This window comes from Sitophilus oryzae, unplaced genomic scaffold, assembly GCF_002938485.1.
Source record: "Sitophilus oryzae breed Bouriz unplaced genomic scaffold, Soryzae_2.0 scaffold_179_pilon_pilon, whole genome shotgun sequence".
NCBI classification, from domain to species: domain Eukaryota; kingdom Metazoa; phylum Arthropoda; class Insecta; order Coleoptera; family Curculionidae; genus Sitophilus; species Sitophilus oryzae.
Window position 1 is genome coordinate 5148276 of NW_022146501.1, and position 20088 is coordinate 5168363.

Genomic DNA, 20088 nt, shown 5'->3' on the forward strand with positions numbered 1-20088 from the left:
AAATAATTAAAATTGTTTTCAATATTTTCTTTTTAAAATGAAATTTGTTTTTGTTGATTTGCACTCATTATGAAATAAAAATTATAATAACAGCCCAGTTGCACTTAGATTTTTAATTTTATATTAGTTAGTCGTGTAGTAAGCCAATATGTCCAAAAATATAAAAAGAATCATATTAGGTCCAAAATAATATAAAATTATCGTTATATGCAATAATTTTGGCCATGTGTGTATATATACAGAGTGGGCCCATCGAAAACGTTCTGCAAGGCATAACGGCCAGGGTAATTTTTTTTTTCAGAAAATTCAAAAACACGTCAATTTTGTTTGAGGGGGACAACTTTTGACCCAAAAATTATTGCAAAATCTTCAACCCTCTAAGCGTGGGTGTCATCCCCCGATTTTTTTCATATGGGAAGGGGGATCAAGTGGTACCGCAGTGAAAAGGGCTTTCTATTCTCTATACTTTCCTGCTTCGTTTTTGAAGATCGGTCGAGTCGTTCGGAAAATATGAAGGATTGAAATTTGAAAAGTGTATTTAAACATTTATCAGAGTAAATGATAAGGATAAATTCCTTCGACCAATATTTGCTGTTTTTTCTTATTATTTCTAGATGGTTGCGCAGATATTCAATGAACGCCATCCTGACAAACACCTTTATGGCAAAATTGTTCGCCAGTTAGTAGCAAAATTTCGCGAAACTGTTTTTGTTATGAATAAAAAAAGGCAGAGGGAAAATCCTGTAGTAAATGAAGCTATGGAGGTATTCGTATTGGGCCAAGTTGCCATGGACAGTATTCTGAGTACAAGAAAATTAGCCAATGAGACCGGCGGGAATCGTACAAGTTTCCAAAGGATATTATAAAAACACAAGTTCGACCCGTACAAAATTCAGTTGGTACAAGAACTCAACGAAGACGATTTTGATCGTTGCTTGCAATTTTGTGAAACTATGAGTGAACGAGTGGCGAATGATAATAATTTCCTATTTAATGTGTGTTTTTCGGATGAGTGTACTTTCTTTTTGAACGGTGTAGTTATTCGGCACAACTGTCGGAACTGGGCTGAGAACAACCCCAGGGTTTTTCACGAGGTGCACACACAAAACCCTCAGAAATTGAACGTGTGGGCTGGTATTTTTGGAAATTCTATTGTGGGTCAGTTTAACGATATTGAGAAGAACTTCAACGTACAAGTCACAGAACAGCTATCTAGCAACTACCGCACCTGATCGTTCAATGTTGTGGCAAGTGAAAAAATGCGTAAACATCTAGAAATAATAAGAAAAAACATCAAATTGGTCGAATTTATCCTTAATTATCATTTACTCTGATAAATGTTTAAATAAACTTTTCAAATTTCAATCCTTCATATTTTCTCAATGACAAAAAAGTTGGGGGATGACACCCCCGCTTAGAGGGTCGAATATTTTGCAATCGTTTTTGGGGCAAAAGTTGTCCCCCTCACAAACAAAATTGACGTGTTTTTGGATTTTTTGAAAAAATAAATACTCTGGCCGTTATGCCTTGCGGAACGTTTTCGATGGGCCACCCTGTATGTAACTCAATACGAGAACAAATCTACGAGTTATCGAGTTGTAAAATACGATAAGAAACGGTAATATTGATATATTGTCCCTATATGATCAGAAATTTTCCCACGCGTAGGTGCTTGGTATCAGACATCAAACTATAGAACTTGCTGATTTGCATCAGGAAGATGTAAATGATCTACTTGAATAACATATTGTTGAACACACTGAAGAAGAATTTAAAGAATTGGATCATAAGAATGAAACTGAAGAACGAAAAGAAGATGTAGTCCTGGCACCACAGGAGTTAACACTAAAAACTCTAACATATATGTAAAATGTCTCAGCATACAGTTTACTTTTTTTACTGTATACATTTTCCAAATTTTTTTCAATTCCAAAAAATTATCAACTTTTTGGATTTCTTTAGAAGCAATTTTTTTAATAATGTATTTTGTTCTTTACTGTCCCATAAATAATCGTAAAAAATATTTCAGAATAAAGGTGTAGATATTTTCAGTATACCTACCTACTAAATTTTAAAAAAGGGGCTTGGTGAATATATTATCTTAAAATAGGTAGATATAGATAGAACCTATTTATAGTATCTGTATCTATATCATTCTGAAAAATTGGCACGATATTCTAGGCCGTAAGTTATTTATATTTTAAATAGTGCCTATTTTTAAACGGCCGAAAATTTTGCGTTATCTGGGATTCGAACCTCGGACGTCAGCCGTGCTAGCATATGTCTATTTTTGAGCATTACAAAAGCCGAATAGAAATAGGACTGGAAAATTATAGTTTTGATAGATATAAAGTATCGTTTTCCGGCATCATGGAAAATCTTACATGAGAAAAACTATATGAGGAATCTCGAAAACTAGAATACTTCCGAAGATTATTTGAATAAATATAAAAAAAATTTCATATCCCATAGTACTTTTTTTGTTCTACAGAAAATATATACAATTATACAGGGTGTCCCCAAAAAGTTACACATCAAATCAAAGTTGTGTTTTTTCTAATGGAACACCCTATATATTAATTGATTTTCGGATTCTAGGAAAAAATAAAGGTTAGTTTTATTAAAGAAGCATATGCCTAAAATCTAAGGATTTTGACATATTTCACATTTTGTGAAAATGAAGAGTAAATTTTAAATTTCGATAACAGATACCTAAATTTTAGTTGACCTTGTATAGCCTGATATTTAATTACAGTAAACATTGTATGTTAAACCAAATTAAAATTTGACCCGAAAAGTTATACAGAGTGAAACAAAAATAATATGGAACTTTAGTCACTTTTAAAAGCAAGTTACTCCTTTATTTTAAATGGAACGCCCAGTATGTTATTCCGGTGTTCAATGGGGAATTTATATATCTTCAAAATATTATTAAGGTTGCCTACCCCTCAGATAAAATTTTCCTAGATATTTTAATTTTTATGATTTTGCGTCAGTAGATCTTTATTATTTGAAAAAATCCAGGGTGGCTGACGTTTCGTCTTTGAGCTGCAATCATCGTCTTTCTTTTTCTAAATTCGGCCGTCGATCTTTATTATGAATTCTAAGAACAATTCTACAATATTTGTTACAAAACAAGTATTGGCGTCGCGTCGTTCGAAAACTCCCCTATGACGACGCCAAACAGGCAGTTCGCTGAAAATGAGGTCATTAGGTCTCTCTTCGGCCAATTAAAAAGTGTTTAAGGTCGTTTTTTCCTTTCCACTTTCGAACGCTGATGCGATGCCTCGGCCGGTGGAAGGGGGCGCGCCCATCGGCCGTTGGTTTTCCCGCAGCAGCGCCAAACAGGTACTTACGCGGTTCGCGGTACTTGACGGTGTGGTAATCGAAAGGGGGGACCGGGACAGGGGGAGGATATCGGCCTTGGCGGCCTGTTGCGCATAGTGTAGCGAAGGAAAAATACCCGAGGGGCCTTAGTTCGTGGAATAGGATGTTATTTTACGGTTGTTGTTGTTTTCGTAGTAGTACGAGAACCAATTTATGCGTAAATCTGAGTAAAAAGTGAATATTAAACCTAATTATTGTTTTGATTTATATTATATCTTTCTAAACATATTATGTGTCATTTTTTTTATTGGAAGAGAGAAACGATTTTTGCTTCCACAACCAAAGGTTATTGACGGAAATAATACAGAGAGAATTATCAGTTCAGGAAGAGGAGCTTGGAACGAAGAATCTACAACTTTGAGAAACACCTCATTGTAGCAACAAAAAGAACTAGAAGAGATAAATGTTTTATCAGCAGTTAGAATAAGATTCTTGGACGAATGCTTTCAGTGAACAGTCTGCATTTCTCTGAAAAATCCTATATGACTCCCTCCTTATTTTTAATTACCTGAATTTTTTGATTATTTAACCAAAAACGCATACTATAGTTTGACAGATTTCTTTTCCGATTCGCACATCTCACTTTTTAGTTTGGTTTGTAGTAACTGTAATATAGTGTGGACTTTTGAGTTAGTTGCTACTACTCATATAGTGCGGTTAGGAAGACTATTTATTTAAACTGAATAGAAATTTTCGAATCATACATTTTATATTTTTTTCTGTCAAGTGTTATTCTCGTTTGTTTTCCTTATTTAAGTGTATTTATTTGTGTCTTATATTAAGTGTTAAGTTTTGTTTTTTGCTATTTTCACAATGTTCCATGCCTAGCAAAAAAGCCTAGCAAAAAAAGAATCATATTCTATTCAACAAAACGAGATTTAATTAACTAAATGCATTTTTAGGGAAAAAATAGATTTTTAATAATTTCAAATTCAATACAAAAATAAAACAATAGCCCCAAGAACAACCGTAATGGATTATTAGTATCGTGTGTTGCTACCTCTAACTGCAATAACCTCTTGAAGTCTTCGTAGCATTCCTCTTATCAAATTTTGGAAAGTTTCCTGTGGAATGTTCTCCCACTCCTCACGCGCAGCGTGTTCCATTTCAGCTAATATCCTGGGAGGAGGATTTCTTGTTCGGGGAGGAGGGCCATTTTTTGAAGAAAAAAAATAGAATTTTTAAGAAATATATACACTCCTGGACAAAATTATCGCACCACGGCTTATTTCTTCAAGAAAATAATAAATATCAATTAAAACAATTAAAATAGGAGTTTATTTTTGCTCGTGCGAAAAACAGAACTGGAAAAAAACAATGTTTACACTTTATTTTGGTGTCTAAGGTCAATTTTTTCTGAATTATTGAAATTCCTTATTTTGCATTTTTCCCTACATGTACCTAAGGCAGTTTCAGTAGTACTTCGTACTGTTTAAGGTGATATTAAAAAATTACGGTTGTGAAACATAAACCATTCCATCTATTGAGTATGGATAGAGCGTCACGTCATCTGATTGAAAATGAACCTGTCCAAGCAATAACTTTAGTTGGAGAAGGTCGAAGTTACCGTTACGTGGGTGGCGTTTTAGGCGTGCATCACACAACGGTTATAACAGCTGTGTAGCGTTTTGGGAGACCGGAACTTATACAAGAAGACCAGGACAAGGACGACATAGAGCTACTTCTCAAAGAGATGACAATTTTTTGCGCCACATTGTTCTAAGAAACAGAACATCTAGCAGCCGTAGCTTAAACAATTTGATTAGGGAAGTATGCCATATCAATATTTCAGATCGTACAGTTAGAAGACGCTTCCATTGAGCGAATTTAAGTAACAGAAGGTCGGCAACTGGACCTCTCCTCACTAGACAACACACCGTGTCAGTCGTTTAAGATTTGCAAGACAATACTCGGGATGGAATTTAAATGACTGACGAGACGAGAATTGGATTGCGATCACCAAACGGTCATTGTAGAGTCTGGAGAAGAGACGGTGAACGATTTGCCCAAGCATGCCATCTCCAAGGGAACCATTTGCTGGAGGAAGTCTTATGTTTTGGAGAGGCATCGCCTACGATGCCTGTACGGAGTTAGTGCCTCTACCTACCCCTGCCCTTAATGCATGCAGATATGTGTTGGAGATCCTCTCTTGAAGAACATGTAGTTCCATTTGCGCCGTTCATAGGAGCGGATTTCTTACTAATGCATGATAATGCTCGGCCTCACGTGGCTTTGGATGTTATTCAATACCTTAATGACGTGGGAATTACAACTTTAGACTGGCCGCCACGCAGCCCCGACATGAATCCAATAGAACATGTCTGGGACATGTAAAAATTGCGTATTCGACAAAGAAATCCTCCTCCCAGGATATTAGCTGAACTGGAACAGGCTGCGCGTGATGAGTGGGAGAACATTCCACAGGAAACTTTCCAAAATTTGATAAGAGGAATGCCACGAAGACTTCAAGAGGTTATTGCAGTTAGAGGTGGCAACACACGATACTAATAATCCATTACGGTTGTTCTTGGGGCTATTGTTTTGTTTTTGTATTGAATTTGAAATTATTAAAAATCTATTTTTTTCCTAAAAATGCATTTAGTTAATTAAATCTCGTTTTGTTGAATAGAATATGATTCTTTTTTGCTAATAAATAATGCACAGTTAACAATGTTAATTATTCTATTTTTTTTATTTCTCTTAAAAAAAGTAATTCTCTAAAAGCTAAGTGGTGCGATAATTTTGTCCAGGAGTTTATTTTTTAATCAGTTCTGTTTTTTTTTCCTTTGAATTACATAAAACAAAATAAATTTAACCAACTAATTGCGAAATAATATAATTTATGTATGTTACTTTTCAGAAAAGCGAATTAGCAATAGCGTATATACAGGGTAAATATGGATAGATAGATAGATATTCATTTATTTGTTCCAATTTACCATGCAAAAGTTACAAGAGCCCGTAGGCATGGAACATTGTGAAAATAGCAAAATACAAAACTTAAATACACTTAAATAAGGAAAACAAACGAGAGTAACACTTGACAGAAAAAAGATATAAAATGTATGATTCGAAAATTACTATTCAATTTAAATAAATAGTCTTTCTAACCGCACTATATGAGTAGTAGCAACTAACTCAAAAGTCCACACTATATTACAGTTACTACAAACCAAACTAAAGAGTGAGATATGCGAATCGGAAAAGAAATCTGTCAAACTATAGTATGCGTTTTTGGTTAAATAATCAAAAAATTCAGGTAATTAAAAATAAGAAGGGGGTCATATAGATTTTTTCAGAGAAATGCAGACTGTTCACTGAAAGCATTCGTCCAATAATCTTATTCTAAAACCACAAAGGAATTGCTAATGCCTAGCAGGAATAAAGTGCGAACTACAACAGATATCTTGAGAGGATATATGGGTGTCAAGTGCTACGTGAACAAGCTTAATATGTATCAAGGAAGTCTTTGCTTTAGACTCTGCGATAAAGATCCCGAAGAAACAGCGGAGCACACAACATTCCAATGCGAGGCTCTGAACCACAAGCGACACTTACTGTTTGGGAGAGTAAGAGTAGAACCGGAAATATACTCCCATCCTATCAAGAACCTGCATAAACACAGAAAGGGGACAAACACAATAAGCCTTACAGGTCGGATTGTCTCAGGCATAGGGCGGCCCCTTAATATTGAGAGAAAAAAATACAGAATTTTTCGATTTGGCGTTTCTCTACAGTGTTATTTCCTTGTACAGGGTGTGTGTGAACTTGAAACCAGTAATAGATGTCATCCACAGAATCAAATCCCTCAATTGGCAATGGGCAGGACACCTGGAAGAAGGACGCACAACAGATGGACTACAAAAATTACAGCATGGTACCCACTAGGGATTAAGAGACCTAGAAGAAGACCAAACCTGAGATGGGATATTAGGAAATTATCAGGGATAACTTGGGACCACATAGCCAATAATAATAAACAACAATGGGTCCAACTACAGAGTATCTAAATACGTGAGGGAGGCTACACCATAATGGAAATGGTTGAATAAGCTGGAAATGATGATGATGTCTTCGTTGTGAGGTATTTTTTGTGTACCTGAGGAAATTAAATTATATCAATGAAAAATAAAAGAAAACATCTCCAAAATAGACGGAAAAGATGACAAAATCCGAGGTAAGAACTAAAGGATCCTTCGAATTAGAAACCGCAAAGCGTAAAAACCGCCGAGGAGACTCGAGAACTAATTGCAGACAACAGAACGACACCGAGACAGGCGTAGCAGTAGCAGCAGAATGGAAGAAAAAATCTCTTAGTTTTGGTAGGTTAACTTTCACCTTGGCCTGGCTTTAGCCTGCCGGCGACGACGCACCGTTTGGCATTGATCTAAATATCGGAAGGCCTTTTTTTCTTCTGCGGGGCCTGCTGAAACCGAGCCGATGGAACCTTTTTAGATAACGCAGCGTAGTAGTAGATTTCACGGCAATCGGTGGCCATCTTAATTAATTACCAAATTTCTGGCCAAAGCAATGGCACATTTAGTTGAACATTGGAGTTTTAAGAAATGATGATCAATGTCGTTTGCATCTGAGGACAAGTCAAATTATCTGGTACAATTTAGGAGGGTTGTATGCAAAAAGAACATAAAATCGATAATCTGTAAAACTGTCACAGAACTGTGAAATGGGCATTTAAATTTAAACCAGGGTGCAAAAAAATCATGATTTTTTTTTAAATAAAAAAAATCGATTTTTTAAAAATTTTAATCGGATTTTTATTTTTATTTTTAGTTACTTTTTATACAAGACGATATAATGCAATTTTGTCGTCGTGTATAAAACAATATTTTTTCCATAGCGAGTTACGTTTCAAAAAATATTCAGAAATTTTTATTTCAAGGAATTTATTACTAGTAGAAAAAATATTGTGCTGGGTTGGCGTTGGTTTCTATGTAATTTGACAAATAAATAAAGCTGTCTCTTTAGTTGTCAGTTTTGAGTCAATATTTTTTAACTCTCTTTCGTGCCGATTGCTGATTGAATTGGAGCCAGAAATGGCTCAAAACGAAATAAGTAAATTACCAACAGATATTCAAGCTGATACACCACCAACACCATATCCAAACTACTTCCATTTAAATCCCGAATAACTTATGAAAAGGAATACAAAACTTTTCAAAAATGGAAGCAATTAAAAAACGTGCGAGAATGTCTTCATCAGGTTTGTTCCTGGATGCATAAAGCTTGATTTTCATGCATCCGTTATCCGACGATACGATGATACGATATTAATTTTATTGGTTGAATTTAAAGACTTTGATTGGTTAGAAACGGCTAACCAGTCGAAGCCTTTAAATTCAACCAATAAAATTAATATCGTATCATCGTATCGTCCGACAACGGATGCATGAAAATCAAGCTTAGCGTCCGCACGGATGTTTTTTCAAGATAGCTCATCCGGACGTAGCATACGCGACCCAGGTGAAATTGTTCATATAAGCTCATGGTACTTGCTCGAACTCGCGGACGCTCCGTTCCATCTGCAAGCGCTGTAAGATAAGACCTAATTCGACTTTATTTATTTAAAAAATTAGAAATTTAAGTAATTAAGATTTAAATTATTAATTTAAAAATCTACATTTAAATGCCAATAACTAACCTGGAACATATATTGTAAATATTATATCTGCATTTCTTCATTTCTAAAGTTGTATATTTTTTCAAGGTATTCAATTCGCCACATTATTATTCTATGGCTTTCCATCATTGCAGCACGCTTATTAATAATTTTTAAAATATTATTATGTATATAATTTTAAATCTAATTCCCAGTTTTTTAAACCTTCGCCGTAATGTGCTTTCTGAACAGGGTTTTTTTAAAGCTCGGAGAGTTTTTTTTTAATTATTTCTATGGCGGGAACTTATTATTTTCATATTTGCCATAAATTAAGTTTCTTAGTAGTCTGGATAGTTCAAATTTCTGGATTTTTCTATATCGAATCGTTCCTTTCTTTGTGGATTCCCTTTATTTATGAGAGTACCGTAAGAAACTTCTGAGAGCATGGCCACCTTTTTCAACAGACTCGATTTGCCTCTCTTATCTTCGATGTATCCTATATGTAAAGAAGCTTGTTTTACATCTTTAATTCCGTTCAGCAGAAATAGCGCATAATTTACGTTTGAGCCGTTAATAACTCGACGAAAAGTTCATTACGTTTATTCATTTTTCATAAAATTTTCATGTTTTTATAAAGGAAATCACTAATAAATCTTTGTATATGAGATTTACCTACTTTGGCGAACTTACCTATACTATTTTAGAGAAGACAAAATTGCATCTTTCTAGCTAGGATGCATTATTAACATTATTACAAATAAAGGAAAGAATATTTATTTTTATATAAAAATGGGATGTGGAAAGTGGAATCCGTGCCCCTTGAGACTCGAAGCAATTGTTCCGCGGAGCCGCGGTGTATACGCCACTGGTTAAATAGACGCCCCAATCCTTTTGATGGTTCGCCAAAGGCTCCGGAAAAAACGGAGACAACGCCGTCCGGCTGGGCATAGGCTCGGCTCGAAGCTCAGACCCCGTCCCAATATGACGAGTCAACCTCAAATCCGCTTGAGGTTGACTCGTCTCGGGTGTCTCTCGCACTCGTCTCTACATATTTATACGCAGCTTAACATAAACCAGGATTGATTGATGTATTCAATTGTTTTCAGTCACTTCCTGTTTCACAGGAAACGACTACAACTTTTGATTTTTAAATGGCGCCCTCGGTATTTTTTTACTTTATTCGATAGAAAATGACACTCTGAATAGAATGACATATCATATGTCAACTTTTGACACTCTCGCTTAAAAAATCCTGTTTTAATTATTATTACAAGACACTCCTCAATAGTCAGCGGACATAAATATGTTATACTTTTATATTATCTTAATGGTTTTTTTTAATAAGTCTCTCATTCATTTTATTCGAATCATACATTTACCTTTAAAAAATACAGTTTTGTATTGTTTAAAGTGTATAAAAATGTACTATTATAAGTAATTTAAACACTACTATAACGTAAGTATTGTAGAGGTTTCTTTAGTAATTATGTTTCGACCAAAAATAGCGCATGTAAGTGGTTACACTTTGGGCATTTAACTACAGATAAGGCTTGTAATCTAAACAAATTCACAAGGCAATAATAACATATTTATCGAGTTCGGAATTCCACGAAATAAAGTATAGAATTTAAACAAAAAATTATATATAAAGTTATCATCGAATTTATATATGATTTTACAACCCAAATAGCGCTAGTCAGAACCATTGTTTAATGTTTTATATGTATAGATGACTCAAAACTTCATACAAATTAAAGTGTTTTCGAATATTTACAAACACAACATTATAGAGACTTTGATTCTTGATTCATCTACAGGGTGAGTTTCCTACGATGTTCTCTATGGGTGTCTCAGAAACTACTGGAGATAGAGAGTTAGTTAAATGGAGAAAGAATTGCAGTTTTGTGGGGTCAGAAATATGCGCTTTTCAGATAGTATTTGAAAAAGTTTTTGGCTTACTAGATATGTAAAAAAAAATTTTTTTGGCTATTTTAAAAATTGTTTCTAATTCCATTATAATCTATTTTAGACAAAAAGTTTTCAGATAAAAGTTGTAGATAATCATATCCCTAATGAGTTTGTGTTCTTTGTTTTTTTTTTGTAAAGTTTGTCATTTTTGACTTATGACACAAACATATTTTTTTAAATGGAAACCATAGTTGGCCATGACTTCATAAAAGGCGCCATTTTTTAATCTTTTCAGCGAAATAAGCTATAATATGCTTTTTTCGAAAAATTACTGAGCTATAGCCAATTCTTTTAATTTTTAAACAATTTCACTTAGCCATGGAAACAAGTTCAATCGTCGTTGCTCTCAGAAATGTGAAACTGTCACATCGAAACTTTGTAAATTAAAATAAACGAAATTTGTAAATATGAATTTATTTTAGAAAATGTTCAAAAATCCCCCATTGTTTTAAGTACATAAATGCATCTTTTTAAAACTGAATTGCTAGCTATTCACACATAACGACCAGTTGACTTAAACTTCTCCCGTACCGCCTCTTCGAGTGCCTCTCTTAATTCATAAGTTCTTTTGTAAACCTTGTTGTTAACCATACCGCATAAAAAAAATCTAAAATGGATAGGTCAGGTGATCGAGGTGGCCCATGCGATTGGTCCACCTCTTCCTATCCCTGAGTTTGCATAATTACAATATAAATAATTCTTAACATTTCTTTCATTATGGGGGAGTGTGTCATAAGTCATAATGAACGTCATGTTGGAACCACTCTATTGATGCGAGAGTATCTAAATTTAACTTTTCTAACATGTCTTGAAACCGTTCTCTAAAAATCGTAAGTAACGTTCACCGCCAAGAAAAGTTGAATCAAAAATCCTACTAAAAATTCATATTTTCAATTTTTGTTTATTTTAATTTACAAAGCTTGGATGTGACAGTTTCACATTTCTGAGAGTAACGAGGATTGAACTTGTTTCCATGACTAAGTGAAACTGTTTAAAAATGATAAGAATTGGCTATAACTCAGTAATTTTCCGAAAAAAGCATATTATAAGCTTATATCGCTGAAAAGCTTAAATAAAGAAAATAAAGTTGCGCAATCAAATGATGCCTAAATACACTCTATTTCTAATCAAAACCCTTTTTTACATTTTTATAAATTTACTATGGAAAAGGAAATTAATAAATTCGGAGGAGGATTTTGTTTTAAAAACTCTCCTTTAAATTTCATAACTACTATTTTTTTATCACCCCGTAGACATTACATAATTAAAGAACAAACTTTAAATGTGGTGTGTTTATAATGTCACTCGATTATTTAAATTAAGTAGTTCTGAAAATGTTAAATATTTCCAAATCTATTTGAATTAATTGTCTACTAAGTAGTTTGATTTCGATTTTTTAACCAGTTCATTTATCTGTTACTAACATCTTTTTTTTGAATATTTACCAACTCAGAATTTTTTAGCCCAGGTTTTGATCATACGGTATAAATATAAAAAAAGATGAAATAATATTTTAACAATAAATATTGAACATAATTTTGTTATTACAGATAACTGATGAAATTTGGTGGTTAAATAAGGATCATAAAATGACGCAAAGTCAGTGAACCAATCACATTTTTGTTGTTTAACTCAATCCGGTATGCACTTAGCAAAAAACAGCCTTTTCTACGAAATTAGGGGTTACAATCTTATCTATAATAAAGCCAACCACAAAGTTAAAGGTCAGAAATAAAGTTTGTTTAATTGGTCTGATGTATCACTAGAAAAATCAATAATTTTCATTAAATTTTACAATTTTCACTCACATAAATTTGTTTGATTTAAAATAATATGTTACCTATATTATACAGAGTAAGGGAAGTGTTGCATTACTATAGAAAGATAGGGGCAAAAAGTTCAATACCGCATACCGCTACAAAGTTTTTTCTAATTTAGAGTTATGGCACCACAAAATAGCGTTAATTGATTTTTGACGTGCGAGAATCTGTAAACTCGATCTTAACTTTTTCTGTATTTTTTATTTTGTTAGTTTTCGGTTAAATAGTAATGAAAATATTCCCCCGGAGGTTTTCTGTACGAGGCCGCGAGGGTTGTCTTTTACATTTTGCATACATAGATAGAAAAAAACAGGAGATAACTTTTTAAAACTTTTGTTTTTCGAAGTATTCTCCAGGAAAATGAATTTTTGCATCCGTTGAAACCAATTTTGAAAGCAGTTAATTCACTCGCTTCTTGATATCTTCAAAATTGCGTGTTTGAAGGCGCTGACATCTTCTGGGGATTGGAACTGTTGACCACACAGTTCATTCTTAATTTTTGGAAAAGTAAAAAAGTCGTTACGACTTAGATCGGGAGTGTATGAAGGATGGTCCAACAATTCCATGTTTTCTTGCTTTAAAAACTCAATTGTTTTTCGAGCTGTGTGGGTACTTGCATTTTCTTGGTGGAGGATCATTCGTCGTTGAATGTTGGTTTTTCGAAACTCAACCATTGTTTCCGGCAACCAAATAGATATGTACCAACCAGTAGTAACAGTTCTTTGATCTTGCAGAGGAATTGTTGCTATATGACCCGTTTTTGGGACGATTGTCGCCACCGTCTTTTTGGAAACACTTCACGAACGGATAACTTTCGTCGGTTTTGGTTCATCTCGTTGATTGACGTTTATTTTCGGGTTAATAAGGATTCATCTATCTATATACCACAATAGGCTTTGATTTTTATTACCCAGAAGAGAATAGAGGTGTGCAAAAAATATCATGATATACATGAATCATATACAATCCATAAACAAGTTTGGACTTATACTATTCAATTATAGGGATGCCCGAGTGAAGGCAACATGCACTACAATAACTCATGTGTGATGTTTCGATGTCGATTTTAGTTGATCAATCAAAATCAACTCGTGAGAACCTTTCGAGAGGTTTTGAAACAAAGCTACATACTGTGATTTAAACAAATTAAAATTATCTTACATAAAAGAGATAAACAAGGAAATCACTTATTTTTAAAATCATAACCTAAATTATTTATCAATTGAGAGCATGTACAGGGTGGGTCAAATTCGACGCTTTTAAATGGAAACACCCTTTTCTATAGGAGAAACTAATATTGGTGTCTGGAGCTCAACTTTTGTCAAAAAAAAGTTGGTGAAAACCGCATATCGATATCTGTTACCGTTTCGGAGTGTTTTTCAAAAATATGCATTTTTAACAAATCGCTGTAACTTTTTTGCTATGGAAAATTTTGTATTTTTATGAAAACATTTCTAAGGCACCTTTTTACGTAGAATTTAATGGTTTAAGTATATTTTTTTTTGAAATTAATAATTTAAGAATTATCAACAGAAAATTCGATTTTTTATAAGGGACACCCTGTATATTTTTAATTTATTGAAAAGAATTTAAAATTACCTTTCCAAAAATATAACACACTTGATATTTTGCTCGATTCCTCTTCGAGATATAGAGTATATAAAAATTCGCCCGGTTTAAATAAGTGGGCTTTGAACGGCACCGGCTCTAATGCCAAAAAATTCTAGCTGTGAGCATCAATTAAAACGAAAATAATATTTGCTATGAGAGATGCAGAATTTTATAACAATTTAAAATATATTTAACCAACATCAACACATTTAAAGTATATCTAATAACTATAAAAATAAATAGCAAACCAAGACATGAGATTTTGCTACAGGTGTTCGACATAACGACCGTCTTCTGTTATGGACAGACGGGGCAATTTTTGAACATTTCTCGCGGAATTCATTAACTCAGTGGGGTGAAAGATACCCTCTCATAACTGCTAAGTAGTTCTAATTCATGTCTAGATTATACGGAAGAATAAGGAACCTTTATTCTTCCGCAAATATATCCATAGGATTAGATCCATGGGCACTAAGTCAGACGGCCTCGACGGCTGGGATCTTGGTTAGCTATTCAATTATTCTTGAAATTGGCTGCAAAAATTTGCTGATAACTTCAGCGTTCAGAGGCGGTGCATCGTCTTGCTGGAAAAATATGTTTTCGAGTTCCATTAAGGGCATATCATCAATAAGGGGTCCAAAGCCTACTAGTTAAAAGTGGCGAGCCTTTAAAAATTCTGTATTTCGAAGGGGATTATAACAAAATATCAAGTGTGCTATATTTTTGGAAAGGTAATTTTAAATTCTTTTCAGTTAATTAAAAATATAGAGGGTGTTCCAAATAAAAAATCAATTTTTCTGTTGATAACCCTTAAATTATTAATTTTAAAGAAATTATACTTAAACCATTAAATTCTACGTAAAAAGGTGCTTTGGAAATGTTTTTATAGAAATACAAAATTTTTCATAGCAAAAAAGTTACAGCGATTTGTTAAAAACGCACATTTTTGAAAAACACCCCGTAACTCCGAAACGGTAACAGATATTGATGTGCGGTTTTCACCATCATGTTTTTGATGAAAATTGAGCTCCAGACACCGATATTAGTTTTCGTCTATCTCCTATAGAAAAGGGTGTTTCCATTTAAAAGCGTCGAATTTGACCCAGCCTGTACAGGGTGTTCCATTTTCGTGTGTTTTATGAGGTTTCTCGTTTATGAGTAAAAATAGAAAGATGCGGTTTCCACATCACTCTGCTACTTTTTTATGAAATTAAAGATGCTACACGTAGATTTGTCTTAACCTTCATAGTTCCTGAAATACAGGGCGATTTTTTGAATCCCCTTTGACCCTTAATCTCGGTTATCTTATAACTTATCGAAAAGGTGACAACTGTGTCCCGTAGAATGCATATTTGAAATCATACGGTATCTCCGTTATTAGTCAAGATAGAAGGGTGTGGTTTGCACAAACCTGTCCCACTTTTTTGCCAAACGGAAGATGCCGTAAACAAAATTTTCATAACCCTCTTCGTTTCCGAGCTACAGGATCTTTTTGAAAATTTTGCAATTTGGGACACCTCCTGTATCTCTGTTATTGTTAAAAGTATATCGAGAGGGTAAAAACTCTTTATTGTAGAACTTTTTACGTAGAATACAGTGGCGTAGTCTGTTATTCTACGAAAAGAATGTTTTTAAAGATATGAACTAATGTTATGTTTTCTTAAATGGAACAACCTGTATACCTATGTATAAATTATATAATCTGGCTTGTCATAAATTTCTAAAAAATATATATCACTCTATATTTATTTTCACTATTTACTGTAATATTTAAAAGAAATATATTAAAAGATCATATTTATTAGTAGGCCATAATTGATAATATAAGAAACTAAAGAATTTGACGTTTTGCTGCCTCTTGATTTACTTGATTACAAATTGATTCACAATGAGATTACTTCTTGATTTACTTACTGCCTCTTGATTTATTTTAGGAGCCACTAATAAATTCTTTATATATTAGGGAAACTTAAATCTCTACCGCTATTTGTAAATCTTGGAAGCTAACCTACTGAAACTTTTAGATATTCCTTTAGCTAATTTACGTGATACGTGAAATATGATGGGACTCCCCTTCACAACTTTAAAGATATTAGAATTTTGTTAAATTATTATTTCTCAAATCAATGAATTTGAACCAATGGACCCATATGATTCCCTGATGCCTCCCTGATTCCCGGATTTGTCATTTCTCGTTTTTGGGGATTTTTGAAATATGAAATATATCGTGGCAACTACAACAATGTCGAACACCTGGAAAATGCTTTAATAATGCAAAAAATTTAGATATTTACAAACCCATCACGTTATAATAAATTCCGTTATAAAGGAGGAAAAATATATTCAGAGATAGTAGTAACAGTTCAAAAGTAAAATATGTCAATCACGAATAAAATTTTAATATTTGTATGAATATTTTAGCAAATACAATTTTGATTTTTTTGTTATTTATCACGGCCCACTAATAAGAAAATAATATATTTTAAATATTGCAGTAAATAGTGAAAATAAATATAGAGTGATATATATTTTTGAGAGGCTCATAGCAAGACGGGTCATATATGATTTATAAATATACAGCGTGTTCCATTTGAAAAAACATAACTTTAGTCCATATTTTCCAAAATATTTTTTTCGTAGAAAAACACACTACGCCACTGTATTCTACGTAAAAAGCTCTACAAGAATCAGTTTTCACCTTCTCGATATTCATGCACAATAACGGAGATACGCGGGCTGTCCCATATTGCAAAATTTTCGAAAAGATCCTGTACCTCAGAAACAGACTTCCGTATGATTCAGATACCGTATGATTTCAACCAAAATGAGACACCCTGTACAAAAAAGTTTTTTATTATTTTCATATAGCATTTCAATTAAGTAAAATCAAATTAAAAAAGTTGATTTGTTTTAGTGCAACCTGTTTTATGATGCTATCGATTATCAGTTTAAACGATACCTATTATTCACCTATTTATCGTTTTATGGCAAAACTATTCGCGGTTTCTGTTCGAAGAAGGCGATAATTCCTGCGACGGCTCGTTGCGTCGCGTCGCACCGTGAGCCTGTGTGAGTGTGGAGATATGTGTCGGTTCACGTGACGTAGTCGGTGGTTTCGAGGGCCCATCGCGTCGGAATTTTTTCCATTTTGTTATCGCTGAAACGGCGACTGTGTGCCGTGTGTGTGTGATATTGACGACGTACGGCACAGGGGCCTTGGCATATAATGACTGGTCGTTTTTTTCTCGCTCCGTTACGAAATAAATAGGCAGTATTTAATAACTTGCGGGCGAGACAAAAATAATACGTTTTTAATGCTTTGATATATTATTTTGACTTATGGAATGACAAAAAAGTGTTGTAAAGTCATTAAAACTGGTTAAATATGACCAAGTTTATTTTTTTTGCTCAGCAGTGTAAGACCATACCACAGATCTGCACAGATTTATCAGTAAGGATGCATTGAGTCCCTTTAAAGATCCTAAAATACTTACTGAACATCAATTTGGATTTCTAAGCAACAAGTCCACAAATGACGCTTTGTTTTCCCTCCTTAATAAAGTTTACTCCAACCTAAATAACCATCATTCTACAGCAACAATTTTCTGTGATTTTTCTAAGGCGTTCGACTGTATAAATCCTAAGATCCTAATTAATAAACTGCAGCACTATGGGTTCAGGGGAACATCTCTCGAATGGTTTAATTCGTATCTGAGCAACAGAAGTCAACTTGTGAGGGTGGATACCATGTTGTGTTCTAGCAAGCCAATAGAATGTGGAGTACCTCAAGGCTCAGTACTAGGCCCTATTTTGTTTCTTTTTTTATTAACGACATTGCTAACATAAACATTACTTTCTGCGGACGACACATTCTTCACTTGGAGCAACAAGGACGTCACGGCACTTCATAAGATGACTTAATCACCATTAAATCTTGGTGCGATTCGAACATCCTGAGTCTCAACATTTCTAAAACTAAAGCTTTGTCGTATAAAAACTCGCTGCAGCCTTTTGTACTTAAGAACACCACCATTGACGTCGTAAAATCTGTAAAATTCTTAGGGCTTGTTGTAGACAATTCTCTAAAATGGGACATGCATATCGACGCTTTCTCGAAAAAATTAAGCTCTGCCTGTTTTGCATTAAGATCTGTTCCTAAGGAGCTTAACTTGGCAGTGGCTAGAACTGTTTATTATGCACTTTTTGAGTCGCACCTCAGATATGCCCTTCCATTCTGGGGTACGTGTAGTGCGACTCAATTTGACTGCATTTTCAAGCTCCAGAAGAGCTGTTCGATAAAGAGCTGTTCGATATTCACTGGGACTAAACAGCAGAGCTCATTGCCAGGACTTTTTTAAAAAATTAAAAATATTAACTCTTCCTTCCTTATTTATATTTGAATCCGTTTGCCTAATACGAAAGCATGTATCAGCTTCTCAAGAAAGGCCATCTCACACTTATCCACTCAGGAACGCGGAGCAAGATCTTTATCTACCTACCCCACGTTCAGAGTTTATATGTTATGAGTCTATAGTTTATGCTTATTTAGCCTGGAGTAAACTTTATTAAGGAGGGAAAACATCATCAGCGTCATTTTTTGTGGACTGTATATGATGAGTTATAACTTTAGAAAAGGGGACACAATATATCTATAACATCGCGGTGATTAACTTCTTCTTTCCCATACAGTCTACAATTTACAAACCATCAATTTTGTTTGCAAAAAAATCCCTTGAAACTAAATACTTAAAATATTATGCATCCAGTGGGGTAGAGAGATTTTTATCGATTTAAGAAGGGCACTCCACCAATTCAACAGGTTTTGTCCTCTTAATCCTATAGAGCATATCTATAGAATGTATGACCAACTATGTTTTATCACACATGATTTAAGCAACATTTACACACTTAAGAATTATCACACAGAACTTAACTTGATCAACCAAAAATGGCTGCGAACGAGGTTGTTCAAGCAGGCGTAGCAGCTATTTGCGAATTATTAAACAAAAAAAAATAGAGACGTTTAATCAAAATCTCGCAGATATTTCTAGAAAACGGTTTTGTGTCAGGAACTGGATTCAAAATAAACTAGGTGTTTCAAGAATCCTGCTCATGGAACTGCTCAAGAACAAATCTTATACATTCTCCATTTCTTTTAAGATGTTGACCAAAGCATTGTTTCGAGCATCCCTGTTTGGATAACTTTAGATTAACATCGATATAATCTCAAGATTTTAAGATTGCTATATTTTTTAATTTGGTATATTAATGTTTTCAACTATGAGACACAGAGTACCCACCCTTTCGCTTGATCTACGCCCAGAATACGCGTACTTATCGTGGCATTTATCACATCGACACACTTACATCACCTCGAAACTAGCTAAAACGGCCCCAGCGCAGCTCCGTTGTCGAAACTTCTCCTTGAACAGCCTCGTCCCTGCTCCCCTCGCTCCTCCGCCATTGGAAAACAATTGCCTACGGCCCCAATGGACACGGGCCCGCTATTTAGCTGCTCTTACGACGTAAAAACGCCAAGATAAGCGTGTCGGGTGCGAGTCATCATCGCGCTGAGCAGGCCTTGATTTATTCGCTCCCGCTAATAAGTCGCTTTCGCGCAGTCGAGATTGTACGATCTCGGTCCAGTCAGTTTGTTTATGTTGTCGTTTCACTTGTGCTAATGGT

General features: G+C 34.2%; 1 protein-coding gene across 1 annotated transcript in view; it reads right to left on the bottom strand.

Annotated features, from left to right (window-relative positions):
- LOC115882847 overlaps nt 1–19791 on the bottom strand; it is a 42341-nt gene extending 22550 nt beyond the window's left edge. Inside the window, exon 1 of the mRNA XM_030901096.1 lies at nt 19771–19791. The gene's annotated coding sequence lies outside the window, so the exon portion shown is untranslated. The remainder of the gene's footprint in view (nt 1–19770) is intronic.
- Between the last annotated feature and the right edge of the window lie 297 nt (nt 19792–20088).